The 13,939-nt window shown below is 46.5% G+C and overlaps 1 protein-coding gene across 4 annotated transcripts in view; it reads right to left on the bottom strand.

Annotated features, from left to right (window-relative positions):
• TASOR2 (transcription activation suppressor family member 2) overlaps positions 1-13,624 on the bottom strand; it is an 87,677-nt gene extending 74,053 nt beyond the window's left edge. For 2 of the 4 annotated variants that reach the window (XM_044280005.1, XM_044280008.1), the window contains exon 1: positions 13,478-13,624. The gene's annotated coding sequence lies outside the window, so the exon portion shown is untranslated. The other 2 variants (XM_044280007.1, XM_044280006.1) reach the window with 2 other exon arrangements.
• Between the last annotated feature and the right edge of the window lie 315 nt (positions 13,625-13,939).

Here is a 13,939-nt window from a genome sequence, read left to right as displayed (position 1 = left end):
CATGGGAGAAGGAGTCACTCTCTCCCTCCCCCTGTGCCGCGCTGCCAATGAGGAGAGACGGGAGGAGGATAGGAGGGCACACTGCGCTACCAACGAGAGGACCTTTCATGGGTCCAAACATAATAATAGGTAACAGAACATGTAGGGGTTAATGCAGGGATGTCCCTGCACTTACTATTATTTGCGCGGTATGCTAATCACTAGCATTGGAACACCAGGGAGGAGACATAATCTTCTCTCCCTGGGCGCTCCTTCTCCCTGGTTGTAGCGCTGTCCAATCGCAGCGCAGAGCATCACAGCCAGGGAGGGAGTAGAAAAAAATAAGTCACCTTCTCCCTGGCTGTGATGCTCTGCGATTGGACAGTGGTTAGCATACAGCGCTGGAGAATGTAACGGGGGCCACAGCTGCGCAACGGAGTGCCGGACAGAAATAATAATAAGTGCAGGGACATCCTGCATTAACCCCTACATGTTCTGCGACTTACTTTATTATGCTTGACCCATGAAAGGTCCTCTCACGTTTAATACAAATACAGGAGGCTGGGTGCAGAATCATATAGCCATCGCCCAGCCTCTATGAAAAGAAGCTGCCATGGTAAACTCCCTGCTGCTGTGTGCACAAAGCACAGGGCAGCAGGGAGAGTGCGATGTCCTATTCACCTTAATAGAGCTCTATCAGGGTGAATAGGACAAGGGATTAAAAGATTCCAGGTTCAAGCCCCTAAGGGGGGAAATAGTTATGAAATAATAAAAAAAAGTAAAAAAAAAACCACCAAAATATTAAGTATAAATCACACCCTTTCCCAATTTTACATATAAAATATATAAACCACAATGAAATTGCACAGAATATCAGTATAAATTATTGGCTATCAGCCTGAAAGTTCACAGGTTATCGGTATCGGCTCTAAAAAAAAATAATCAATATCAGTCGATCCCCAATTGCCATCTTCCTGAGTATTCTCGCTTCTTTTGATCTGGTTTAGGCTTCCTTTTGACTACGAAAGGAGCATCTCTTATGAAAATATTTTGAGTCAGTGGGAAGACTTTTTTTTTCTTGTCGGAAGCTTGCTCTAATACATTACCCAACACAGACCCAAAAAGCCCATCCCCCTCACAGGGGGTGGAAGATAACCGGCTCTTTGTACCAGCATCTCCCGATCAAGAGCAGAGCCATACGGCCCTGCAGGTGGCATTAGAAAAAGCCAGTGATCTTGCCGACAACCTGACTAAATCCGCCGAGGCGTAGGCTAGAAAATTTGAGGCCTGTTTAACCACCTCCGGACCGCCTAACGCACATGTGTGTTCCGGAGGTGGCAGCCCTGCGCACAATCACGCATATATGCGTCATCTCGCGAGACGCGAGATTTCCTGTGAACGCGCGCACACAGGCGCGCGCGCTCACAGGAACGGAAGGTAAGCGAGTGGATCTCCAGCATGCCAGCGGCGATCGTTCGCTGGCAGGCTGGAGATCTGATTTTTTTAACCCCTAACAGGTATATTAGACGCTGTTTTGATAACAGCGTCTAATATACCTGCTACCTGGTCCTCTGGTGGTCCCTTTTGTTAGGATCGACCACCAGAGGACTCAGGTAGCTCAGTACAGTCGCACCAAACACCACACTACACTACACCCCCCCCCCCCCGGTCACTTATTAACCCCTTATAAACCCCTGATCACCCATGATCACCCCATATAAACTCCCTGATCACCCCCCTGTCATTGATCACCCCCCTGTCAGGCTCCGTTCAGACGTCCGTATGATTTTTACGGATCCACGGATACATGGATCGGATCCGCAAAACGCATACGGACGTCTGAATGGAGCCTTACAGGGGGGTGATCAATGACAAGTGGGTGATCACGCATATAGACTTCCTGATCACTTCCCTGTCATTGATCACCCCCCTGTAAGGCTCCATTCAGACATCCGCATGATTTTTACAGATCCACTGATACATGGATCGGATCCGCAAAACACATGCGGACCTCTGAATGGAGCCTTACAGGGGGGTGATCAATGACAAGGGGGTGATCACGCATATAGACTTCCTGATCACTTCCCTGTCATTGATCACCCCTCTGTCATTGATCACCCCCCTGTAAGGCTCCATTCAGACATCCGCATGATTTTTACGGATCCACGGATACATGGATCGGATCCGCAAAACACATGCGGACGTCTGAATGGAGCCTTACAGGGGGGTGATCAATGACAGGGGGGTGATCAGGGAGTCTATATGGGGTGATCAACCCCCTGTCATTGATCACCCCCCTGTAAGGCTCCATTCAGACGTCCGCATGTGTTTTGCGGATCCGATCCATGTATCCGTGGATCCGTAAAAAATCATACGGACGTCTGAATGGAGCCTTACAGGGGGGTGATCAGGGAGTCTATATGGGTGATCATCCCTCTGTCATTGATCACCCCCCCTGTAAGGCTCCATTCAGACGTCCGCATGTGTTTTGCGGATCCGATCCATGTATCCATGGATCCGTAAAAATCATACGGACTTCTGAATGGAGCCTTACAGGGGGGGTGATCAGTGACAGGGGGGTGATCACCCTGATCACCCCCTGTCATTGATAAACCCCCCCTGTAAGGCTCCATTCAGACGTCCGCATGTGTTTTGCGGATCCGATCCATGTATCCATGGATCCGTAAAAATCATACGGACGTCTGAATGGAGCCTTACCAGGGGGGTGATCAGTGACAGGGGGGTGATCAGGGAGTCTATATGGGTGATCACCCCCCTGTCATTGATCACTCCCCCTGTCATTGATCACTCCCCCTGTCATTGATCACTCCCCCTGTCATTGATCACTCCCCCTGTCATTGATCACTCCCCCTGTCATTGATCACTCCCCCTGTAAGGCTCCATTCAGACATTTTTTTGGCCCAAGTTAGCGGAAATTTTTTGTTTGTTTTTGTTTTTTCTTACAAAGTCTCATATTCCACTAACTTGTGTCAAAAAATAAAATCTCACATGAACTCGCCATACCCCTCACGGAATCCAAATGCGTAAACATTTTTAGACATTTATATTCCAGACGACTTCTCACGCTTTAGGGCCCCTAAAAAGCCAGGGCAGTATAAATACCCCACATGTGACCCCATTTCGGAAAGAAGACACCCCAAGGTATTCCGTGAGGGGCATATTGAGTCCATGAAAGATTGAAATTTTTGTCCTAAGTTAGCGGAAAGTGAGACTTTGTGAGAAAAAAACAAAAAAAATCTATTTCCGCTAACTTATGCAAAAAAATAAAAATTTCTAGGAACTCGCCAGGCCCCTCATTGAATACCTTGGGGTGTCTTCTTTCCAAAGTGGGGTCACATGTGGGGTATTTATACTGCCCTGGCTTTTTAGGGGCCCGAAAGTGTGAGAAGAAGTCTGGGATCCAAATGTCTAAAAATGCCCTCCTAAAAGGAATTTGGGCACCTTTGCGCATCTAGGCTGCAGAAAAGTGTCACACATCTGGTATCACCGTACTCAGGAGAAGTTGGGCAATGTGTTTTGGGGTGTCATTTTACATATACCCATGCTGGGTGAGAAAAATATCTTGGTCAAATGCCAACTTTGTATAAAAAAATGGGAAAAGTTGTCTTTTGCCAAGATATTTCTCTCACCCAGCATGGGTATATGTAAAATGACACCCCAAAACACATTCCCCAACTTCTCCTGAGTACGGCGATACCAGATGTGTGACACTTTTTTGCTGCCAAGGTGGGCAAAGGGGCACATATTCCAAAGTGCACCTTTCGGATTTCACCGGTCATTTTTTACACATTTTGATTGCAAAGTTCTTCTCACACATTAGGGCCCCTAAATTGCCAGGGCAGTATAACTACGCCACAAGTGACCCCATTTTGGAAAGAAAACACCCCAAGGTATTCTGTGAGGGGCACAGCGAGTTCCTAGAATTTTTTATTTTTTGTCGCAAGTTAGTGGAATATGGAACTTTGTAAGAAAAAAAAAATATGAAAAAATCATCATCATTTTCCGCTAACTTGTGACAAAAAATAAAAAGTTCTATGAACTCACTATGCCCATCAGCGAATACCTTAGGGTGTCTACTTTCCGAAATGGGGTCATTTGTGGGGTTTTTCTACTGTTTGGGCATTGTAGAACCTCAGGTATCATGACAGGTGCTCAGAAAATCAGAGCCGCTTCAAAAAGCGGAAATTCACATTTTTGTACCATAGTGTGTAAACGCTATAACTTTTACCCAAACCATTTTTTTTTTTGCCCAAACATTTTTTTTTATCAAAGACATGTAGAACAATAAATTTGGCGAAAAATTTATATATGGATGTCGTTTTTTTTGCAAAATTTTACAGCTGAAAGTGAAAAAGTCCTTTTTTTGCAAAAAAATCGTTACATTTTGATTAATAACAAAAAAAGTAAAAATGTCAGCAGCAATAAAATACCACCAAATGAAAGCTCTATTAATGAGAAGAAAAGGAGGTAAAATTCATTTGGGTGGTAAGTTGCATGACCGAGCGATAAACGGTGAAAGGAGTGTAGTGCCGAAGTGTAAAAAGTGCTCTGGTCATGAAGGGGGTTTCAGCTAGCGGGGCTGAGGTGGTTAAGCATCGGTAATGAGGCAAAAATTTCTTCCCTTGGGGTTCCCGCTGTAAGATGATCCTCTAACTGATTGAGCCATACTGACAGGGATCTGGTGGTACAGGTCGATGCAATGCTTGGTCTAAACTAGGGATCGACCGATTATCGGATTTACCGATATTATCGGCCGATATTCAGGATTTTGAACACTATCGGTATCGGCATCTATTTTGCCGATATTCCGATAGTGTATGGGGAACACAGATCGCGCTGCTGACAGCGCTCTCCGTGTTCCCTCAGCAGCAGCACAGGGGAGAAGGAAGCAGTGTCTCCTCCCCCTGTGCTGCTGCTGCTGCCGCTGCCGCCAATGAAAGGACAGGGGACAGGAGGAGGGGAGGAGCTATGGCCACTGCTCCACCAATGAAGATTAATCTATCATTCATTCATATACAGGAGGCGGGAGCTGCAGAATCACATAGCCGGCTCCCGGCCTCTATGAGCTGTAGCTGCGATCTGCGGTAGTTAACTCCTCAGGTGCCGCGGATCGCAGCTACTGCTCATAGAGGTCGGAAGCCGGCTATGTGATCCTGCAGCCAGCTCCCGCCTCCTGTATATGAATAAATGTGGGATTAAGCTTCATTGGTGGCGCAGTGCGACCCCCCAAGCCCCCCAGTATCAGACATTGGTGGCGCAGTGCGCCCCCCCCCCCCAGTATTAAGCATTGGTGGCGCAGTGCGCCCCCCCTCCCCCCCAGTATTAAGCAGTGGTGGCGCATAGGGCCCCCCCACCCCAGTCGCAGTGCTTCCCCTCCCCCCCCCCCCACAGGATTCCCTCTCCCTTGCTCCTCCGATCGGAGCCCCAGCAGTGTAATGCTGGGGCTCCGATCGGTTACCATGGCAGCCAGGACGCTATTGAAGCCCGGGCTGCCATAGTAAGCTCCATGCTTACTATGGGACAGTGTGAGCTCCTATTCACCCTGATAGATCTCTATCAGGGTGAATAGGACAAGGGTTCTAGTCCCTAAGGGGGCTAAAAGTTAGTTAAAAAAAAAAAAAAAGTTACAACAAAAATAATAAAAACACCAAAATATTAAATATAAATGAAAAAGAAAGATTTACAAAAAAAATAATAATACACATTAACAATAAACATTAATTTTCAGCAGATTTGTGGGAATTTTTATTTTTTTTTCAAAAATGAAAATTCCCAGAATATCGGTATAAATTATCGGCTATCGGCCTGAAAGTTCACAAATTATCGGTATCGGTATCGGCCCTAAAAAATCAATATCGGTCGATCCCTAGTCTCAACATAGCGGTATTTACTTCCCAAGCTCTTTTCAGTAGGTTCTCACACTTCTTATCCATTGGATCATGGAGTAATCCCATGTCCTAAAATGGAAGGGAGGATTTTATGGATATCCGTGTTACTGGAGCATCAATCTTTGACTCAAATCTTTGGGATAAGACTCCAGAGTCCGAAAATGGATACTTCCATTTGAAAGTGTTAGTAACCAGGGCTCTCTTTTTGGGATCCTTCCATTCCCTTGAGATTAGGGCCTTGACATTATTATGGATTGGGAAAACACGTCTTTTCCTTTCTCCTAGACCTTGAAACATCTGATCCTGGATGGAACAACTTTCTTTAGATTCCTCCAGGTAGATAGTAGCCCTTATAGTTTTTAATGAGACTATCTGCATCTTCTGGGAGAAACAATGGTCTACCCCCGTCGTCAGATGAGTCAGAAACAATCTCCCCTTCATCCAAATCCAACCCAAACAACTGGGAGCTCTTGGATTTTTGGGATGTGGAGGCTTGCGGTGAGGAAGGAGGTAACCTAGACTCCACCTAGAATCATACTCCACATGGAGTCTAAGAAGAAAGGAGCTCCTTCAGCCACCACTTTTTCAGCACATCTGGGGAAAAGTGATTTTTTGGCTTTTGATATAAATAAATTCTTGCACATTTTTTGCTATAAGAATCAGACCCGGGTACCTTGGAGGTGGAGGTGTCTCTACCCTACAATTTTAAGAAAAAAATAAGAATAGGGTTTAGAGGCTTTCCAGAAAAAGACACCAAAACCAGGCACCCAGGTGGATAATAATACACATCAATATATGCAGAAGTCAGGAGAGGAGGCTTACCGGGCTGATGGTGCTTGCGGCCACATCCAGAGGCTTTCGGACGGTATCCAATTCCACGGGAGCAGACATATCCAGGAAGGGAACAGCACGAGTCACTGCACACAGATCCGCTCCCCATTTAAATTTCCCGGCTCTGAAGGACATCCGCGACGCCGTAACCCCATGACGTCACGACGCCTGTACCGCCCACGATTCAGAGCGAGACTTCCACTCTCCAGGAGTCTCCGCCCCCAGCATACCGCAAGATGTTCTGTGCTCCTCCAAAAGAGCCTGCAGGATAAAGCCCGGGGCAGCCTTGAACAGGACTTACGCCAAAGGTACAGGGAAGGGAGGCCGTGCGTCCCCGGAGCCCCTTTCCAGTGCAACGAGACCAGGCCGTGCAGAGGAAACTTCTGCGAACCTGCACACACAGGTAGGAGCTTCCATGCTGTCCGGGACAGGAAACAACACTGATCATGCAAGGGGAGGAGGCCCCCTTTTAAAGCTGAGCTTCTGTGTTGTTTTCTTTCCTGGAGGCGGGGATCACTCTCCTGTCAGTGCCGTTGGGGGAGGCGCCGGAGGAAATATTACATTTTTTTTTCTTTACCATGAATGAATTATGAACTGCTTAGCCTTAGTTGTAGTGTTTGCTTGTCAGAACCTGCAATAGAGCTGGAGTTAAACCTGTAATTTAGAGACTAGATGTCTACTAATACTGGATGAACTACGACCACATTATCACGTACGGTAACACAACATACCGCGCCACGCTGTGAACATAGTTTTCAAACTGATTGTTTTACAGGACAAATCATGTGGACATTAACAATCAGTTTGAAAAGTAGGCCAATCTGCGATAGACACAAAATGACACGGCTTTCTGCCTATGCCCGCACCCTAACAATTACATACCATCAGATACAGTATAATTAACATTTCTAGAGATATAGATAAAAAAAAAAAAAAAAACGGATGGACAAGTTGTATTTTTTAGTTGCTTGGTAAAAAGAACCAACCTAGAGAGCAACAGAGAGGCGGCAGTGGCATATTTAACCCCTTGGGGACACAGCATATTTTGGACTTCAGGACATGGCATTTTCAAAAGCTTTTTTTTTTTTTTTTTTTTTTTCTTTTTTTCTTTTTTGCAGGACAAGTTGTATTTTTAAACGGCACAATTTTAGGGTAAATCTAAAGCAGGGATGCTCAACCTGCAGCCCTCCAGCTGTTGGAAAACTACAGCTCCCTGCATGCTCTAATAGCTGTAGGCTGTCCAAGCATGCTGGGAATTGTAGTTTTGCAACAGCTGGAGGGCCACAGGTTGGGCATCCCGATCCGTAACGTGGAGGGGACAGATGTGACAACACACCACAGCCTTTCTGCCAGTGTTTTTCAGGGTTTGTTTTTATGGTTTTCGGTGTGCAGTAAAAGTCACGTGATAATGTTAGGCCTCATGCACATTACCGCTCCGTTTTTTTTGCGGTCCGCAAACCGCGGATCCGCAGAAAACAGAAGCCGCCCGTGTGCCTTCCGCAATTTGCGGAACGGAAGGCCCATTGTAGAAATGCCTATTCTTGTCCGCAAAACGGACAAGAATAGGACATGCTATATTTTTTTGCAGGGCTTTGGAACGGAGCAACGGATGCGGACAGCACACGGAGTGCTGTCCGCATCTTTTGCGGCCCCATTGAAGTGAATAGGTTCGCATCTGAGCCGCCAAAACGGCGGCTCGGATGCGGACCCAAACAACTGCCGTGTGCATGAGGCCTAACTCTGTGGCTCATTACAATTATGGCAAAACCAAAGAAAAAAAAAATTGCACAGAGTTTAATACGTTCTGCGTACCAATTTCTGAGGGCAGAGACAAAAATATGAGCTGTATGAAGTGGCTCCAGTGAGACCCATTGGTATTGCATGGTGTACATTTTTTTTGTCTTGTCTAAAAAAACGGATCTCAAGCGGACGCCAAATGTACATAATGTAATCGGATGCACAGGATGTTTTTTTTTTTTGTTTTTTTTTAACAGGATCAGTTTTTTTCCCTTTATTTTTCCCAAACCGGCGGCTCGGATGCGGACCCAAACAACGGCCATGTGCATGAGGCCTAACATACACCAGTTCCAGCAAAACCCAAGTCTACATTTTACAAGTTTGTTTCTTAATAGCTACAGCAAAAATGAAATTTTCCTATATACAGCCTGTCAGATTATTTCCCCACTTTTCTCGTGACTGGTCACTTCCTGAGAACTCTTTAATGGTTCGATCACACGTCCGCAACTGTTTTGCGGTCTGCAAATTGCGGATCCGCAAAACACGGACACCGGCCATGTGTGTTCCACATTTTGCGGACCGAACATGGCCGGCACTATAATAGAAATGCCTTCTCTTGTCCGTGTCTGCGGACAAGAATAGGACATGTTCTAATTTTTTGCGGGGCCGCAGAAGGATGCTGAACAGAGACCAACGGTGCCAATCAAATGTAGCAGGGCGCGGCCAGAGATGGAAGAACAGAGCCTCTAGGAGCAGGTGCAGTGAGTGAAGCCGGCGAGCGTCCTTCACTTACTGAGGCAAATACTGAACGGGATGGTGCAGGAGCGAGATTTCCGCAGGAGACAGAGCCTGCAAGCGGAGACCAACGCTGCCTGCTCCTGTCAATCAAGTGTAGCAGGGTGCGGCCAGAGGTGGGCGAGCGGAGCCTATAGGAGCAGGAGCAATGCCCCCCCCCCCCCCCCCCCCGCTCCTAGAGGCTTATTTGCAGATTATAAAAGTTATAAAGTTATATTTTTTCTCGATAACGGCGGCACTAATATAGCTATGTTCAGCTGACATCAGTACATCACTAATGTCAGCCAGGTTAATACCCATTTTCCTGCTGACAGAAACCCTTTAAAGGGCTGAGGGCAGCATAACTGCACTAAAATTTATGCATATGGCGTTTGAAAAGTTCAAAACCCAAGGTTTGCAACTTTACGCCAGAAAACTGGCATAGGGTCACAGTATATGACCCCCCATAGGTGTAGATTTTTTTCACCGCTCCATTAGCCAGCTTCACTTGTTTTGGTAGCCATGTACTAAGATGTTTCATAGGTGTTAATAAAAACAGAACAAAAACACTTGACAGGAACATCTTTTTGGCAGTTTGCCCTACTGATCCTGGGATTTGTCAAGCCCTGTATCACGAGGGACAAGGCCATCCTTCTTATCTCAGAGGGTTTTCATCCATGTGGATCAATACGAGCACTGAGAGAATGAAAGGTCATGGGAAACATAAAACATCTACACCAACTGCATCAAACATGCCTAGAAATAGCACCAAACACAAAACAACCAAAAAGGATACATTACATAAACTCTAGAATGTATGAGATGGACACAACATAAATATTATGAAGCATCTAGAGTAAGAACACACAGGCCTAGAAATCTGTATCTGCTCCGCATGTGTTTCAGAATGATTTCTCTCGTCCAGGAAACCTGTCTTCTTTCTAGAAAATCCAGATATTCCCCAGTGGTTTGGGAGATCCCGGAGCTGCACCTGACATCCCTCCCTGGTTAACAGCTGGGAGAGGCTTGCTATGACTCCTTTGTGAGGTGTGACTGGACAAGCTGAGACACAAGAAAGCCTTAATACTGCAGCAAAGGAAGGAAGCCGAATAAGAACTCGCCTTCGGTGTATTTCCAATGACTGCTTAACGGACTCTTATCTGCAAGCTAGCAGTAACTAACAGGCTGAGCTTACAGAGAGCGAAAGTTCTCAGGACTCCATGGCCCAGACCTACTAATCCCAACGGTGGTGACTGTAGACCTGCACCAGATTTATCACAGGGGCTCAGGATGGATGATAAATCTAGTGCAGGGATAGGCTCTTTGCTTTGACTCTATACAAACTATTGTTTGGCTTACTTTAAGACACATTTTTACGCCAAAACTGTGCCAAAATTTTGTTCCAAAATGCTGCATCGCAGGCGACGACGCCCTGTTCATACAAAGACCCACTCTCTTTTTAGCATGTCAGGGTAAAGTGCAGAAATCTACTTGTGCCACCATTTTAGAAAGACTTTTGGTGCAGATACATTAATAACTAATAGTTGTACACGGGGGAGGTGTTATCAGTGATTGATAGTATTCTCTGTGTAAGTGTGTATACAGAGATCTCTGTTTTAGGCCTCTTACCCACGACTGTATGCCCTCGTATATATATGCGGGCCATATGTCCCGAAGTGGCATTGATCGTGCACACAGCATCATAGATTACACTGATGCTGTGCACACCGGGCCGCCCGAGGGACTATTGTCCTACACTCATAAGATCATATGAGTGCGGGACAGCATCCCCGCGGGCAGCCAGACATGCACAGCATTATTGTAATCTATAATGCTGTGTGCACGATGAATGCCGCTCCAGGACATATGGCCCGCTCACGGACCGTATATCTTGGAGGGCATACAGTCTTGGGTAAGAGGCCTAAGTGTGTATTAGGGATCGACCGATTATCGGTTTTACCGATATTATCGGCTGATATTCAGGATTTTCAAAGGTATCGGCATCTATTTTGCCGATATGCCAATAACGAATCAGGAACAAGGATCGCGCTGCTGTCAGCGCGATCCGTGTTCCCTCAGCAGCACAGGGGAGAAGGAAGCAGTGGCTCCCTCCCCCATGTGCCGCCGCCACCAATGAAAAGAGAGAGAAGAGGAGGGCATGGGTTGTGGACACTGGGCCACCAATGATGTTAACTCACTCATTCATTCAAATTCAACAGGAGGCAGGAGCTGGCTGCCGAATCATATAGCCGCACCCGACCTCTATTACAAGTAGCTGCAATCCGCGGCAGTTAACCCCTGTCGCACCTGAGGGGTTAACTGCCCCGGATCGTAGCTACCGCTCATAGAGGTCAGGTGTAGCTATATGATTCTGCAGCCAGCTCCCGCCTCCTGTATAGGAATGGGCGAGTTATCTTCATTGGTGGCGCAGTGCGCTCCCCCAACCACAGTATTAAAAACATTGGTGGCGCAGTGCCCCCACCCAAGCCCCCCAGTATTAATAATTGGTGGCAGTGGCCACAGGGTCCCCTGTTCCCTCCTCATTGGTGAGGCAGTGGCAGCTTCTGATCGGAGCCCCAACAGTGTAATCCTGGGGCTCCGATCAGTTACCATGGCAGCCAGGACGCTACTGAAGCCCTGGCTGCCATGGTAATCTCCCTGCTGCTGTGTGCACAAAGCACAGGGCAGCAGGGAGAGTGTAAAGTCCTATTCACCCTGATAGAGCTCTAGCAGGGTGAATAGGACAAGGGTTCTAGCTCTAAGGGGGCTAAAAAATAAATAAAATAAAATAAAAACACACACAAAAAAAAATATTAAGTATAAATGAAAAAGAAAGATTTACAAAAAAAATCTAAACATGTTCATTTTCAGCAGATTTATGTCTGAATTTTTTTTCCAAAAATGAAAATGCACAGAATATCGGTATAAATTATCGGACAGCGGCCTAAAAGTACACAAATTATTGTCTCTAAAAAAAATAATCAATATATCGGTCGATCCCTAGTATGTATACATAGATAGCTGTCAATCAATGATAATTGTCCTCGGGGGAGGTGTTATCAGTGATTAATAGTATTCTCTGTGAAAGTGTGTATACAGAGATAGCTGTCAGTCAATGATAGTTGTTCACGGGGGAGATGTTACCAGTGATTGATCGCATTCTCTGTGTAAGTGTGTATACAGAGATAGCTGTCAGTCACTGATAGTTGTACATGGGAGGTGTTATCAGTGATTGATCGCATTCTCTGTGTAAGTGTGTATACAGAGATAGCTGTCAGTCACTGATAGTTGTCCACGGGCGAGGTGTTATCAGTGATTGATAGTATTCTCTGTGTAAGTGTGTATACATAGCTGTCAGTCACTGATAGTTGTACACATGGGAGGTATTATCAGTGATTGATAGTATTCTCTGTGTAAGTATATATACAGAGATAGCTGTCAGTCACTGATAGGTGTACAGGGGGAGGTGTTATCAGTGATTGATAGTATTCTCTGTGTAAGTGTGTATACAGAGATAGCTGTCAGTCACTGATAGTTGTACACTGGGGACGCGTTATCAGTGATTGATAGTATTACAGAGGAAGTTGTCAGTCACTGATAACACCTCCCCTGTGAACAATGAAGTCAGGAAAAGCAGAGATATAAATTACAAGTTTTACAGAATCTTTTCCCATAAAACTCTACATCTGCTCAGCTCCTCCTGCTCTATACCATGCTGCCTGCAGATTGCACTCCATTCTGTGGTGACAAGTTCTCACTATATAATGTCTACAAACGAAGAACCCAACACCAATCCTGAGTGTACTGTATCTTAGCTATGGTAAACCAGGTTCTTCTCCATCCCGATGACGTCACACATTTCCCCAAATTACTGTAGCTCACTCCTCTGCGGATCACCGCTGCTCAGTAGGGGCCACATAACTTCTCCGACTTCTGGGCACAGTGCCAAGAAAAGGAATGACGCCGAAGAGCGAGGGTGAAGCTGGCGACCATGCCCGGATTGCACAATATCAGGAGGGATGTAGTCACGCAGCCCGTGCCCGCTCCCATTACACCAATCCTACCCAAACCTAACGTGAATGGGCACCGGGCCCGCACCGGCAGCTTCCAGGACCGGACCCCAGCTGTAGGTAAGTATAGCAGTGAGAGCAGGAGAAAAGTCCGGAGCGCCAGGAGCGGGCACAGCTGCCACCGACAAAGTCACAAGGGCACACGTACAGAGAAGTGGCACAGACGCCAGCGCTTACCCTCCGGGCACTTATCGCAGCTCCTGTACACAACCTACAGCAGGCAGAAAATGTCTGACGAGCACACACCGTCCTCCTACGGGGGCTCGACCTCAGGAAGTGATTCCTGCCATAGGAGAGAAAGTGAAAGCTAACCCGGAAGGAGTGTTGGCTGGTGGACGGCGACTGCTCAGCTCTGCTGTGTTCTGCCTACACGTCATATGCAGTGCCAGGCTCTCTGCACTATGGGTTCTGGGCTTGCCAGCAATGCCTTATGTCACATTTGGGGATATTTTTTTTTTAGAAGTTTAGAAATTGTCTGCTTATAGAGACAATAAGTTAGTACATTTATTTCCATTAAACCTTTGGAGGGTGGGTAGCAAACCCTCTCTACAGGGCAGAGCTAAGGCTTCCTGGTGCCAACTCCTGGCATCTTTGCCCCCAATCTCAGATCAGTCAGTGGACCAACCAGCACCCCTGCTG

This window comes from Bufo gargarizans, chromosome 2, assembly GCF_014858855.1.
Source record: "Bufo gargarizans isolate SCDJY-AF-19 chromosome 2, ASM1485885v1, whole genome shotgun sequence".
NCBI classification, from domain to species: Eukaryota; Metazoa; Chordata; class Amphibia; order Anura; family Bufonidae; genus Bufo; species Bufo gargarizans.
Note: the sequence above shows the minus strand (reverse complement) of the source record. Positions and strands in the feature narration are given on the sequence as shown.